Consider the following 13,079-nt stretch of genomic DNA (forward strand, 5'->3'; position numbering starts at 1 on the left):
AGCAATATTTAACTTCTGTCGGATTCTGAAACAGAAATCCATCTGCAAGGTCATCTGAGGACAATACTACCAAGAGCTGCTGAGAAGCTCTGCTCTGCACTGTCCCAAACCACAGTGGAACAGCTCCCTCGTGAAATGTGCAAGGTGACCGTGAAATGGTACTGCCTACTCCCTCTGCATCTTCTTGAAAATGTGTTTGAATGAAAAATGGAAACATTCAAGTCCCCCCATTCCCTCTTTATATTTTGTTTGCAATAGCATTGCTGAGGACCTACTACAGAGTCATAAATTGTATCGGTATTTGTATACAGAAAGGACTGCTGAGCTTACAAGAAACTGCATATGGTTTGTCCTCCTACCATGTTTTGAAAGAAAAAAGAATTAAAAGTTTCTTATTATAGTCTTGATCCTGATTGTGCAGAATACATGTGTTTCTCTTGAATCTAGCTACTTACTGGATAAGATTATTTATAGGTTTTATCAAGGATATTCCTTTCCTCAGCCTTCCTCAGTACACTGAAGATCAATGTACTGCTGTAGAAACATACTTGTGCACCTATTTTGTCTCAGTGTATAAAATTATATGTAGGCTTCTTAATAAGAACTTTATTTCTGCAGAATAAAAAGTATAGTTCTGACCTAAATCAACCCTGACCCAAACTCTCTTTGATCAATAAATTCTTCCTATTAATTACAATTGGCTTTCAAATTAGTCTTCTTTGTCATCCTCAGCTTCAGAAGAAATACTTCAGTTAAATATAACAGCTAAGCAATACTTCATCATTCATCTGAAGTAGAAAAGGGTAAAATGTGCACATGTGCAAAAATTTTTTTTGCCCACCAAATATTCATCAAGACAAAAGAATCATCTATGATCATATAAAAAAAATCAAAATTGGTTGAAATAAAGCTATGTGACTATTCTCATTTATAAAATACTAGAGTAGTTAAAAAGGAAGAATTCAGCCTTAAAAATGCCATATTGATCTAGCAAATTTATTTTTTACCTCTTCTAATAATCTAATTACTCCAACACTTCCTAATTGTTTGCTCTAAAAATTATCAGATCTATCATCATCAGATTTCTTTCACAAAACATTTTTACTAATGTTATATTTCCACTTGATATGCAGGGATTTAGACATAACTTGTAGGGAAGTGAGGAAAGACTGTGCCCTTTGATAATGTGTTTAATTTGATTTTATATCCCACTTATTTTCTGGATGATTTATGGATTAGGTATTCTGGAAGTCTTAGCTATAGCCTAGAAAACAGGAAACATTTTTTTCCTGCTTCTTATTGGTTACATGGCCCTGTCCTGATGCTTTCAGCTTTAACATTACTGTTCTCTTTAGCCTGCTAGCATCAGCAGAAGCCTGTGATCAATCACAGTTGGCTGGCCCATGCAATATAAACAACGTGCCTGTTCACAGGAGCAGAGATGCTGCCTAGAAACTGCAATTTCAAGAATCTAGTGCCTCATTTTTGAATCCACTAAAGTCTGGAGAGAGAGAAAAAGAAAAAAGTATAATTCTATCTGATGATTTCTATTACTTAAATTTACAGTGGTAATTTATAAACTGCAAATTTAGCAACATGTGACATTTTGATTGATGAATTTTGCTTTTTTATAAGGTCGTATTAGGAAGACTTATACTGCCAAGAGCTAATACGAACTTGTCATCATGACAGCATATCTGTAATACTCTGTCTGAACTAACATAAGGTATTATTTTGCTTTCTGTATCCCTGCCATTCTATCAATATCCTTACATAAGAACAGTATGATAAAGAAGCATACAAAGTTGATTAGAGGAGCTAAGATTTATGACTTCTCAATTATTAGTGGAGTAACTAAGATACTGGAAAGACACCTGATTGTTCTTCAAAAGCAGACAAAATCTCTGATCCTTGGGTCTTGCAGAATTTTGCTCTATACTTAGCTAAGTGTCTTGCAGGAAGTTTGTAGCACAGACAAAGCCTGAACTCATCTTCTCCAACTCTGAGCTAATTCTCTAATTAATGGACCAGACATTTCTCATTCCCTGAGGCACTGTAGAACAAGCAGGAAGAATATAAAGCTGCCTAAGAAGAACACTGCATACCAGGAATTCTTACGCTGCCTAATTAGGATTGCTTTACTATCGCTTTTCACCACAGTGGTAGGGAAAAATGAATAAAGCAGCAGGGATAAAGTGGCTTAAGATCCCTAATCTATGATATTTTTTCCAAGGGGCTGCATCCTGTAAGGGACTAGAGTATACCCTAAAGATGTCAAAAAAAATACTTTAAGATGCCAAATAAATTCAAAAATACTTAAGATGTTATGCCTTTATTGGATCTGTAACACATTACAAGATGGAACTTAACATAAGACTCAGAATGATGTTCCTAATTCTATGACTCTGTATGTCAACAGCTGTAGTGACCAATCCTCAAAAAGAACATTCACATAAAGAAGGTAGCTTACGTGAGGTTTTCAGGGTTAATTCCTAAGTTTTAAACTGGCTTATTCATTTGTGCTAAGTTCACAGACAAACAGTTGTACGTAGTAGTTAAACGTAATAATTAATAAAACATGAGTATCTGATATTCTTCTGCACATATAAAATCAAGTTTTAAATATATTTCGTGCAGATAAAAAGTAGTAAAAAACACATTACAGCAGGGTTTACTGTGTGAGGTTATACCCTTGTGCAGAACTCTAGCAGTCAGTAAGACTATGCACAGTCCTATTTATAAAATTCCAACTGAATGTTTTGGGGAAAAAAGAAGGTAAATATTTCAACTGAGAATCTTTGGGGCTTGGGTAACTGCTTATGCATTATCTGTTTTCTGTGTTGGGGTTAGACTGATTTCTGTTATTTTATTACTTTTTTTTTTCCCCTAGACAAGTGGCTCTTTAATTGACTTGTTCTGTGGAAGACTCTACTACAGAGATGTTCTCTCATGAATCCATTTTATTTTCTCAAACTTGAAAAGTATTTTATTTAGCAGCCCAATAGAAATTACCACACAAACTACACAGGATCACAAAGCACAGCATAAGAAGGTATATGACTTCAACTTGCCCAGACAAAAAGACTTAACCATGACTTGCATATTCTCATCCCACCTTCACAGATTACTCTACTGCTTTCTTCTTACACTCACATTTCAGACTACTATTGCTTTCCACAACTATGTTGTGTCACATCAAATCCTCACAGCAGAATCAGGGGGTGGAGGGTGGTAAATCAGTTTTCTCCTATACTTAAGATTTTCTCTACAATAACTTAATTACTGTGTAATTGAGTAACTGATTCACAGTTTATCTTATTTTAGACAGAAATACAGTACTTCTCCATACCATTCCTTCATCAGTACATTTCTAAACTTCTTTCATTCCTTCCTATCTCTAAATAACAGAAAATACCACAATTTCTTCAAATTATTTGTGCTAGTTTTTGTTTTTTTTCTCAAACACAAGGTGTAAAGTTGAACACAGTACTTCACAGAATTTTGTCTGAAGGCTAGGCAGTGCAATGCACAGTGAGGAGAGCTACTTTGTTAGACTGTTTTAAGATATCACTTTCATGAAAAGAAACAGCCTATAAACATAAATTTTGACATTAATATCTATCAGAATAAAGGTCAGGAAAAATAGAAGCTAGATATGTTCCTACTTTCATTTCCTTAAAGCTTTGGTACACCATTTAAATCTACATTTAAATTTCATTTGCCTCAGTTACCTACCTTGGAATGAAGATCACAAAATTAATGTCTAGATAAAGCCTTCTGTGACTACAGGGAAAAATCTAAGTCCTCTACAAAGAACATCACTAATCGGAATAGCACTGGCATTTTTCTGATTAATATCAAATTCATACATTCCAATTCGTTGCATTTTAGAACATACTGTAGAATTCCTAACGACATTTAAAACTGCCATCCATTGTCATTAAAAGAATCAGCACAGACCAACATACTGTATATGTGTTTTTATCTTACGAATTATTCAGCTTTCAATTGAACTTTGCATTGAAGTTCCTTTGAAGAGTGCGACCTATGACTATTTGTGAAGCTTATTCCTCAAATAAAATAGGTATTTTGGTGTTCTCTTGGGAAAACATAGAAAAAAATATGCAGGAAAATAACTAGTACAGATGTGTCCTACAACATTAGTTCACAAAGCTCTGTAAAAAATGGCTCTCCAACAGCTGCACAGCATGGAATCTGATACTACTAGTCTTTTGGATTTCTGAGCAATGTAGAGACTTTCAAATTAAAAATTCAGTAAAAGAAACAGGATGCAAAAAAATCTCTATGATGAGCACCAAGGGAACACAATCTATTTTCTGCATGTTCTGTATAAATGGAGTGCAAGTATATCCAGTGTTTTGCAAAAGTTTGCAGGCAACACTTAAGAAATATATATTCATCAAAATTGAAATGTGTTGTAACACTACCAGCCTCTGAATTCAATTCATCCGCATTCTGTACACTTATAAACTCGGTGCATATACTCATTCATTTTTTATGTCAATGTATGATAATTGCCTGTAGGTAGGATGTCACTGAAGGAAGCCTTACTTTATGGAAGAATATATATATACCAAAGAAGTAAATTGCAAGTCTGCCAATCTCACCCTTTTGCATAGCAGAATCTGCTATTACAGTTTAAGGAAAAAAATCTCCTATTTATTTAAGGTTAACTAGTACTATTTTTCTGATTTCACAGAGAAGAATCCCAGCACATTCAGGTCCATAAGGATTCAGGCACTCATTCCTGCTCTGTGCAACTTCAGCAGCAAGAATAATCATCTAATTTAACTGTAAATGACTCTTTTAGCATGAATTGTGTGTTTAAAGATAATGCACAACAGAACTCTGAGCTGCATTCCAGAAGTTATGCAGCACCAGATAGATGAGATCACAGTGGTTACCAACAGTAGCAAATGCGAAAAGGACTACAGGAAATGAACTCTTGTCAATAATCTAGAGAGTGCTATATTTAGGTCAGTTGTACCTGAAATCGTTTGGTGGGGTAATTGCTCTTTGGTCCAGACTCTGCTCTCTGAGCCTGTCAGAGTGCTTCCAGGTCCCCTGGGTTGGATTCACCAATTTTCTTCCAGATTCATTTTCTAAAAGAAAAAAATATATAACTTTACTACAGGATAGCAAGCTTATGAGGAACAGAAAAAAACACTCATGTTACTCTAACTTTTAAAAATAGGCTTTTAATAAATGCATTTAATAATAGTTTTTTTTAAAAAAAACTAATATACAACTTGTTTCCTTAGTTCTCTGGAACAGAAAATCCTTCAATTACTCAGGCTTTTTATTTGGTCCTGCAGAGACTTTCCATGTCAGTTAAGTATATAAGGTGATTTGGAGCAATTTTTTGCTTTTGCTGATCACTCAACAATCAGTAAAAAGTTAGAACGTTATTCTTAAATTCTGTGATGTATCCTAGTGCAGCATTATTCACATTTTAAATCAGGTTGAGTCCTTGTCTGGTAATATAGCTTATTGTTTCATAATTTGTTTTATGCATGTATTCATATGACTGTGATAAATTCAGTTTTAGGAATCCAATCTAATGAGCCACATGCTGACCCTTTACAGCCGTTAGCTGGATTCATACAGGTATTGGAAAACAGCACCTAGCCTTTCTGTCTTCTGATTTCTTAGAAGTAATATAATATTCTGCTTTGATAGCACAAAGTTTCCAGCAGTACTATTCCTTCTTCACATTAAAGTGCCAGTATTAATAGGAAGAATTTTAAGGTGATGAAGAGTCTCCTCTTGAAGCTATCCAGCAAGTGTTTACCTTTTACACACAGATAAAGCATCATATTTCTAGTCATTACTCAGTGCTCCTGATTAGTGCCTACCATAATTAAAGAAACCATCGTGATATAAAGACATTGCTGAAGAACATGAACGTACGTTTTACTTAAAAAACATACAAAGGGAATAAATACTCTGCTGAAAGCTGCAGTAGGTACATCAGTTATTTTAGCCATTGTTTCTTGTGTAGAACTTCAAAGATACTCATTAAACTAAGTAGATGGCAATAACAGACGAAGTGTTAATGGTGCAGCAGTGGAGTGTGTCAGGAAAATGAAGAGACCCTGAGGAGCTCACCATGCTGTTTATGCTCAGCTAAATTCAGCAGTGTTACCATAAATCCTCTAAAAGATACTGTACTCAATGTATTACATTTTCCTTTTCAGGCAAGGAAATATTCTACAGAATTAAAAAATATGAACAGAAACATAATTACAATCTATTCTCTATTAAACAAACTATTTTCATGTAAATACACTAAGTATTCTTTTATTAGCTTTTTTCACATTTTATAGAAAAGGTCTTTTCATCTTCTAAACAATGTCAAAATCTATGTCAAAATTTCTGTAATTTTCTGTAGAAATGGCATCTTTCTGCAAATGAATCTCAATTTACTTAATAAAAAAATCATAAATTAAAAATAAGGTCTCAATATAGAATTATGAATAAAATCATTGCACAATAATCCAAAATTCTTGATTTCTACCTTTTTTTTCCTGTTTTTGTTCCAAGATGATATTCTGATGAAAATATTTAATCTAAAGAAAGAATTTTCTTCTGTGTAACCATTAATCCCAATACTTTACTGCTTAAAGAATACCCAGTGTTTTATATATACAGTTATACATGCATCTTCACAGTGACCTTAATGTAGTGTTTCCCTCTGATTTTAGAATGAACTTTTACACGGTTAGGACAGAATGATTTATTTAACAATAAATGGAGATAATGAGCCCTCTCTCCTCNAAAAAAAAAAAAGTCTGTTAAATAACAGATATGGTCTACTTTTCTACTTTTGCTTAAACAGTATATTGGAATTTATCAACACAAGCTGTGAGCAGCGCAATGTTTCAGCACCATGGCTAGCGGCCACGAGCAGGGCGACGAGAAGGTACTGCCCGCGCTCCTCCTTGCCACTTGCAGCTCCAGCAGGATGCAAACAGCAGAGCTTTGACTTTCACAGCAAAGTTTGCCATACAAGAATGTGTTTGCTCTTTTCATAAGCAAAAACATTCTTCCTTCGGGGAAAAAAAAAATTCTTTCAAGAGGTAGTGTACACAAATGAATGTAATCTTTATATCCTAATTTGTTGCTTAATTTAAAGTATAGTTTAAAAAAATAATGTCTTTTTAGCTTTTCTCCCAGTTCCTTAGAAGCATTCAGGTCTACTTACAGCAACATCAGTCTTGATTATTAGAAACAATGAGCACTAACAGATGAAAATGAATCACAGAATGGCAGGGGCTGGAAGGGACCTCAACAGATCACTGAGTCCAACTCCCTGCTGAAGAAGGTACCCAACAATAGGTCACGCAGGCAGGCATCCAGATGGGTCTTCAATATCTCCACAGAAGGAGAATCAGTTGCTAAACATGCAAAGGTAATGGCCTCCACTATGCACTCTTGACCTTCTACTTCAAATCTGAAAATCTGATATCCCACACCTCTCGTGTTTATAGGGAGCACTGTTTTGCATATATAAATCAAGTTTCTCCATACGTATTATCTATTCAGAGACGTGCCTTAATATAAGCTTCATAAATACACACACAGCCGCAGGCAATTTATTTGCCCTTGAGAATACGGGAAAAATGAAGTCCCCACGGTTTTCTATTAAAACACTGGAAATGATAAATATGCTTTGTTTCAGGAGCTCAAACAAAAAATTCAATTACCTCTTCAAAAGTAGAAATATAGAGCATATATATATAGTTGTTAGAGGCTAACGCTACTTACCATCTAAGAAAAGAATATTTAAAAGACCAATTAAATGACATGGTCTCTGAGACACCCTAAGTGATGCACTTAATATGACAATGTCAAAAATGTAACTAATACTTTATCCTTATGAGCAATAGATGTTTCAGTAGCAGCAGCAAATTCCCACCAAAAAGTTAAATTCTAAATGATGCTGAGAGCAAGCAATTTTCACAAACACCATCAAGACCTCTCAATTCTTATTAAATCTGAAGGTACAGAAGAAAAATTGAAACAGTAAAACAAAAATCTCAAAAAAACATCTAGCTCTATCCCACCCTCATGTATACATCTTCTGCCTTTAATGGACTGTATAATTTCTTTCAGTCTAACAGAGTATTTTAACAGCAGCAGTCACATTACATTGTTTCTTGTGGTGACATAATTTGATTTACAAGCTTTACTAGGAGAGGTGAAATAATTGCAACTCTTCCCAAGAGTTAGATAATTTAAAAAACTGACTTAAAGAATTAATATTAAAATTTATGAGACACTTGTGATTATGGACAGACTTTAGCAGACAACAGCTTACATAAATTTACAGACACTAAAGTCATGCTTCTGATTATTCTGAATAATGAATGAATAAAAACAAAGTGGGCCTAATCCTGCTTTTGCTGACATTAGACATCTGTCATGCTCTTCAATGGAATAATATAATAAATTCAACCTATAAAAAAAATAAGTGAAAGGTCAAGATATATAAACATAACAAGTTAAAAGATCAGTTGAAGATCATTAAACTTTTTTTTTTCAATCAGAATACAACATTCTGAATCCAAAATGAAAACACAGAACTTAATATATGTCAAAAAAATGTTTTCCCTACCATTACATATTTAGGGTATTAACATTTTTTTCCAACTACACCCTTGTACCTACAAATAAGTGGAAACATTTGTGAGCCTTTACATCAACTTTTATGTAAGTCTATCAAAAGTCAATCAGACTGCCAATACTGCTTTAAGACAAATGTGCCCCAGACTTACAAAACACTATTTTATATAAATAAATAATAATAAAAAAAAACCTAATAAGAGTTTTCTGAAATACGAATGTAAGAGAGTGAATGCTTCTCATCAGAGTAAGGAAATACCCAGTGTTGTCACTTTGAAAATTTCTAATATATGCACTGAAAGCAGACAGTCCACAAGCACCTTGGCTAATACTGTACGTCATGCTTTCTGATGTCAAGTGTAGCTTAGGTAGGATTAAAATTTTGAAGAATAAGCTGTTGCTAAACAAGAATTTAAAACTAATGAGGAAACTACACAACTAGCACTGTGGAATTTATGGGATGGTTGAATGCCTACCTCAACAGCAGTTAAACAGTTTTCTCTTTGACTGTGAAGAACAATGGAGAAAATGGGAAACACCACAACAGCTGAATCAAAAACCTCTGGGCCTTCTTGATTGCAAGAGGCAATGGAGATGGTGAATGCAGAAAGAAAATCTCCACAGCATTATTTGTAGGTCTTCCAAAATGAGCAACCTGTCCCATGTCAGGACAGCAAGGAATCTCAAAATTTCCTTAAGTAGGTACATGGCACCCCAACAGGACTGGAAGACTCCAAATGTTGTCCTCTATCTCAAATCTTTAAAATGCTACAATACAATTTATGTTAGGAGAAAGGCTATTACATTAAGAGCTGTTGATCTGGAAGCATTTCAAAAGACAACAAAATAACCTTTTTGTGTTCGGATTCACCTCCTCAATACAACGTTGCTTAGAGAGCCAGAGCAGAAGAAAAGCAGGCTAGTAATCAAAGCAGCTTGCCACTGATTAAACGAAGTGCAGGGCAAATAAACAATTTTACTTTCTGGATCTTTCCTGCTGTTTTCTGAAGCAAACTAGAGGTAGTGAAAGTATCTTAAGAAATACTAATAGCCAGACAAATGAAAGTGTGAAACAGATAGCACCAACTTACAGATTATTGACCTATACACCACATACTGTAGTTTATGAACTGTAGACAGCAAGGGCAATAGCAGATATAGTTTTACCCTCCTACACTGACAGCTATTGGTGAAGAATTTTATCACAAGTCACTGTGGTGATAGGACATGGATTACAATGCCAGATTTGGGGCAGAACTTTTCACACATTATGTACCTTGCACAAGTTCGGAGCTACCTAAAGAATTAATCCAAAAATCCTGAGTACCCAGTAAACTTTTCTGTGGACTAATGCCCAACTTTACCCTCTGTTGTCAAAAAACAATTTTTTAATTCTTTCTTACATTTCAGAATTCTGTTCTGCTTTCAGAATAGAAAACAGACATGTATGGGGAGACTTTCTTTCAGTCTGATACTCTGTCACCCCGAAAAGTGTCACTCTGAACCTGCCAGTTATTACATGCCTACACCAAGACAAATTGATATATTCCAATTGATTCCTCTTTAAAATATTCATTTATATGAAAACACAGTATGTTAAGATTCTCAGAGCTAACAAGTAGATTACGTATAACTGAATTAAATGAAAAAAAAAAGTCACTGTTAGTGAAATATGCATTTCAAAAATTTGAATATTAAACAGAAAACATTACATTTATTTTGTGGTAAATCATATTGCAAGTAAGGTTACCAGTAGCAAACATATAAACAGCCTTTTAATCACATTGGTAGTATATTATATGATGTAATACATTATATAAGCTCATAATGCCAAAACTCTGCTCTGAACCTGAAAACTACCACTGTATTTACTCAATCACAACGACATACACTCTAGAAAACATTGTTGTGAATGAAATTTACTATTGGTTTGTATATTGAAATTTATGTTGATTGGACTGCATGGTATTCACAAACATTTGTTTGGAATACAGATAAACATCTCTTAGTGTCAGAAGAAAAAAGAATAAAGCTGCAAATAATGCTAACAAACTGATCTATGCTTGCAAATACATTTGGAATAAGCCAGATTTCTAAATAAAAACTAATATTCGCTATGAGATCTTAATTGCTCCTCAATTACTTTGTCATTTCAACAACAGCCAAATCAAAAACAAAAGCAGTATGTGATCATTCACCTACAAAGAACAACTAAGTGTAAGTGTAAAAACAAAAAGAGTAACTCTCCTCAAAGATCTATATTTGTCTGCATAAACAACTGGAAAATACTTGAGAAGAATGAATGTAATTCTATTGATTGGATTTCTCTGCAGATGACATGATTCATTTGATTGCATAATTCTTTTGTGTTCAAGAAACATTTAGATGTCGTGTTGAGAGACACGGTTTAGTCGGGTTATTGGTGGTAGGTGGATGGTTGGACGGGATGATCTTGCAGGTGTTTTCCAACTTGCTAATTCTATGATTCTATGACTTCTGAGCATACTAGAATACTAGCACTAAATAAATTCCAAAATCTATTTATAGTAAAAATGAATCCATACCTGTTACTTCTTTACATTAAGGCATTTTATGTCTTCAGAGTATTTCTCGGGTGACATCATAAATAAGTGACATCATCTACCTGGCATATGACACTGTCCTACATGACATCCTTGTTTTCAAACTGGACAGAAATGGATTTGATGGATGGGCCACTCAGTGGATAAGGAACTGGCTAAATGCTCACACTCAAATCATTAGTCAACGTCTCAATGTCCAAATGGAGACCGGTGACAAGTGGTGTCCCTGCTGTCTGTACTGAGATCGATACTATTTAACATCCTGGTCAGTAACATGGAGAGTGGCATTGAATGCACTCTCATCAAGTTTTAGACTGGATATATGGAAAAAAATTTTACAACAAGGGTAGTGAAGCACTGGAACAGGTTGCCCAGAGATGTGACAGATCTTTGTCCCTGGAGACATTCAAGGTCAGGCTGGACTAGGCACTGAGCAAACTGATTTAGCTGTAAACGTCCCTTTCCGTTACAGGGGAGTTGGACTAGATGACCTTTAAGGGTCCATTTCAATTCAAATGATTTTATGATTTTATGATTCCATGGTAAGTTTGTACATAACACCAAGTGGAGTAGTGTGGTCAACATGTTGGAGGGAACGGACACCACCCAGAGGGATCCTAACAGTGCAAGAGGTGTGCCCATGCAAAAAACATATGTTCCTACACCTTTCTCAGAGTAATTGCAAACAGGAACACAGACTAGACAATGAGAAGGAGATGGGAATACCTATAAATGAAAAGCTTGACGTGCTCACAAAATGTGCCTGCAGCTCAGAAACCGAATGATATCCTGGGCTGCATTAAAAGAAGTGTTGCTAGCAGGTAGGTGATTCTCTCCATCTAGTCCACTCTTGTGAGACCCCATCCAGAGGACTCTGCTGAGCTCTGGGACCCCCAAGATAAGAAAAGACATGGGCTGTTAGAAGAGGTCCAGAGGGGGGCCATGAAGATGATCAGAGGGCTGGAGCACCTCTCCTCTGAAGAAAGGCTAAGAAAGCTGGGGTTGTTTAGCTTGGTGAAGGATCTAAGGAGTCCTTACAGCAGCCTTCCAGTACCTAAAGGGAGCCTTCTGAAAAGATGAGAAGCAACTCTTTATCAGGGAGAGTAGTGAGAGGGTAATGGCTCTATGTCAAAAAACAAACCAAACAAAAAAAAAGAAAAAGGTAGATTTAGTTAGATAAAAGGAAGAACTTCTTCACAGTGAGGGTTATGAGGCACTGAAACAGTTTTCTCAGAGTTATGGATGCCTCATCTCTAGAAGTATTCAAGGCCACAATGGATGGGGCATGGAGCAAACTAGAAAGTGTCCCTGTCCATGGCTGGACAGATCGAAGTAGATGGTCTTTAAGATCCCTTCCAGCCGAAACCATTCTATGATTCTGTGACATTAGCTTTATCATAAACACACTCTCCTTTTTTCCCCATTTTTAATAGTACTTTCAAGTGAAAGAAAAATAACTACGCTCACTTCTTAATGCAGTCCCTCAAAGGCAAAGCTGAGAAATTCCACATTTACCTGCAGATAGAAAACTGCTACAAAGCAACCCAACACGGAACTGTTTTTGTGGGATATAGTATCATGAATGTAAGAACAGAAAAAAAAAGCCCAAGAGGTGTAGCTGTAATAGCAAATAAATAGAAAAAAAAAACAAAATATTATTATGAATGTATGTGTTGGAAGGACAAGTAGTCCTCTGACAGGAGACCTCAAATAGGTCACTGGATATTTGCAAGTTACTACAACAGCTTTCTAACAGTGTCAAAGGTAGAAAATAAGGTGGGATGACATACCAGCAACAACGCGAATTATATCTCAGAGAGCACTATTGGTCTATCTTTAGAGCCAATGTAG

This window comes from Numida meleagris, chromosome 3 (genome assembly GCF_002078875.1).
Source record: "Numida meleagris isolate 19003 breed g44 Domestic line chromosome 3, NumMel1.0, whole genome shotgun sequence".
NCBI lineage: Eukaryota > Metazoa > Chordata > Aves > Galliformes > Numididae > Numida > Numida meleagris.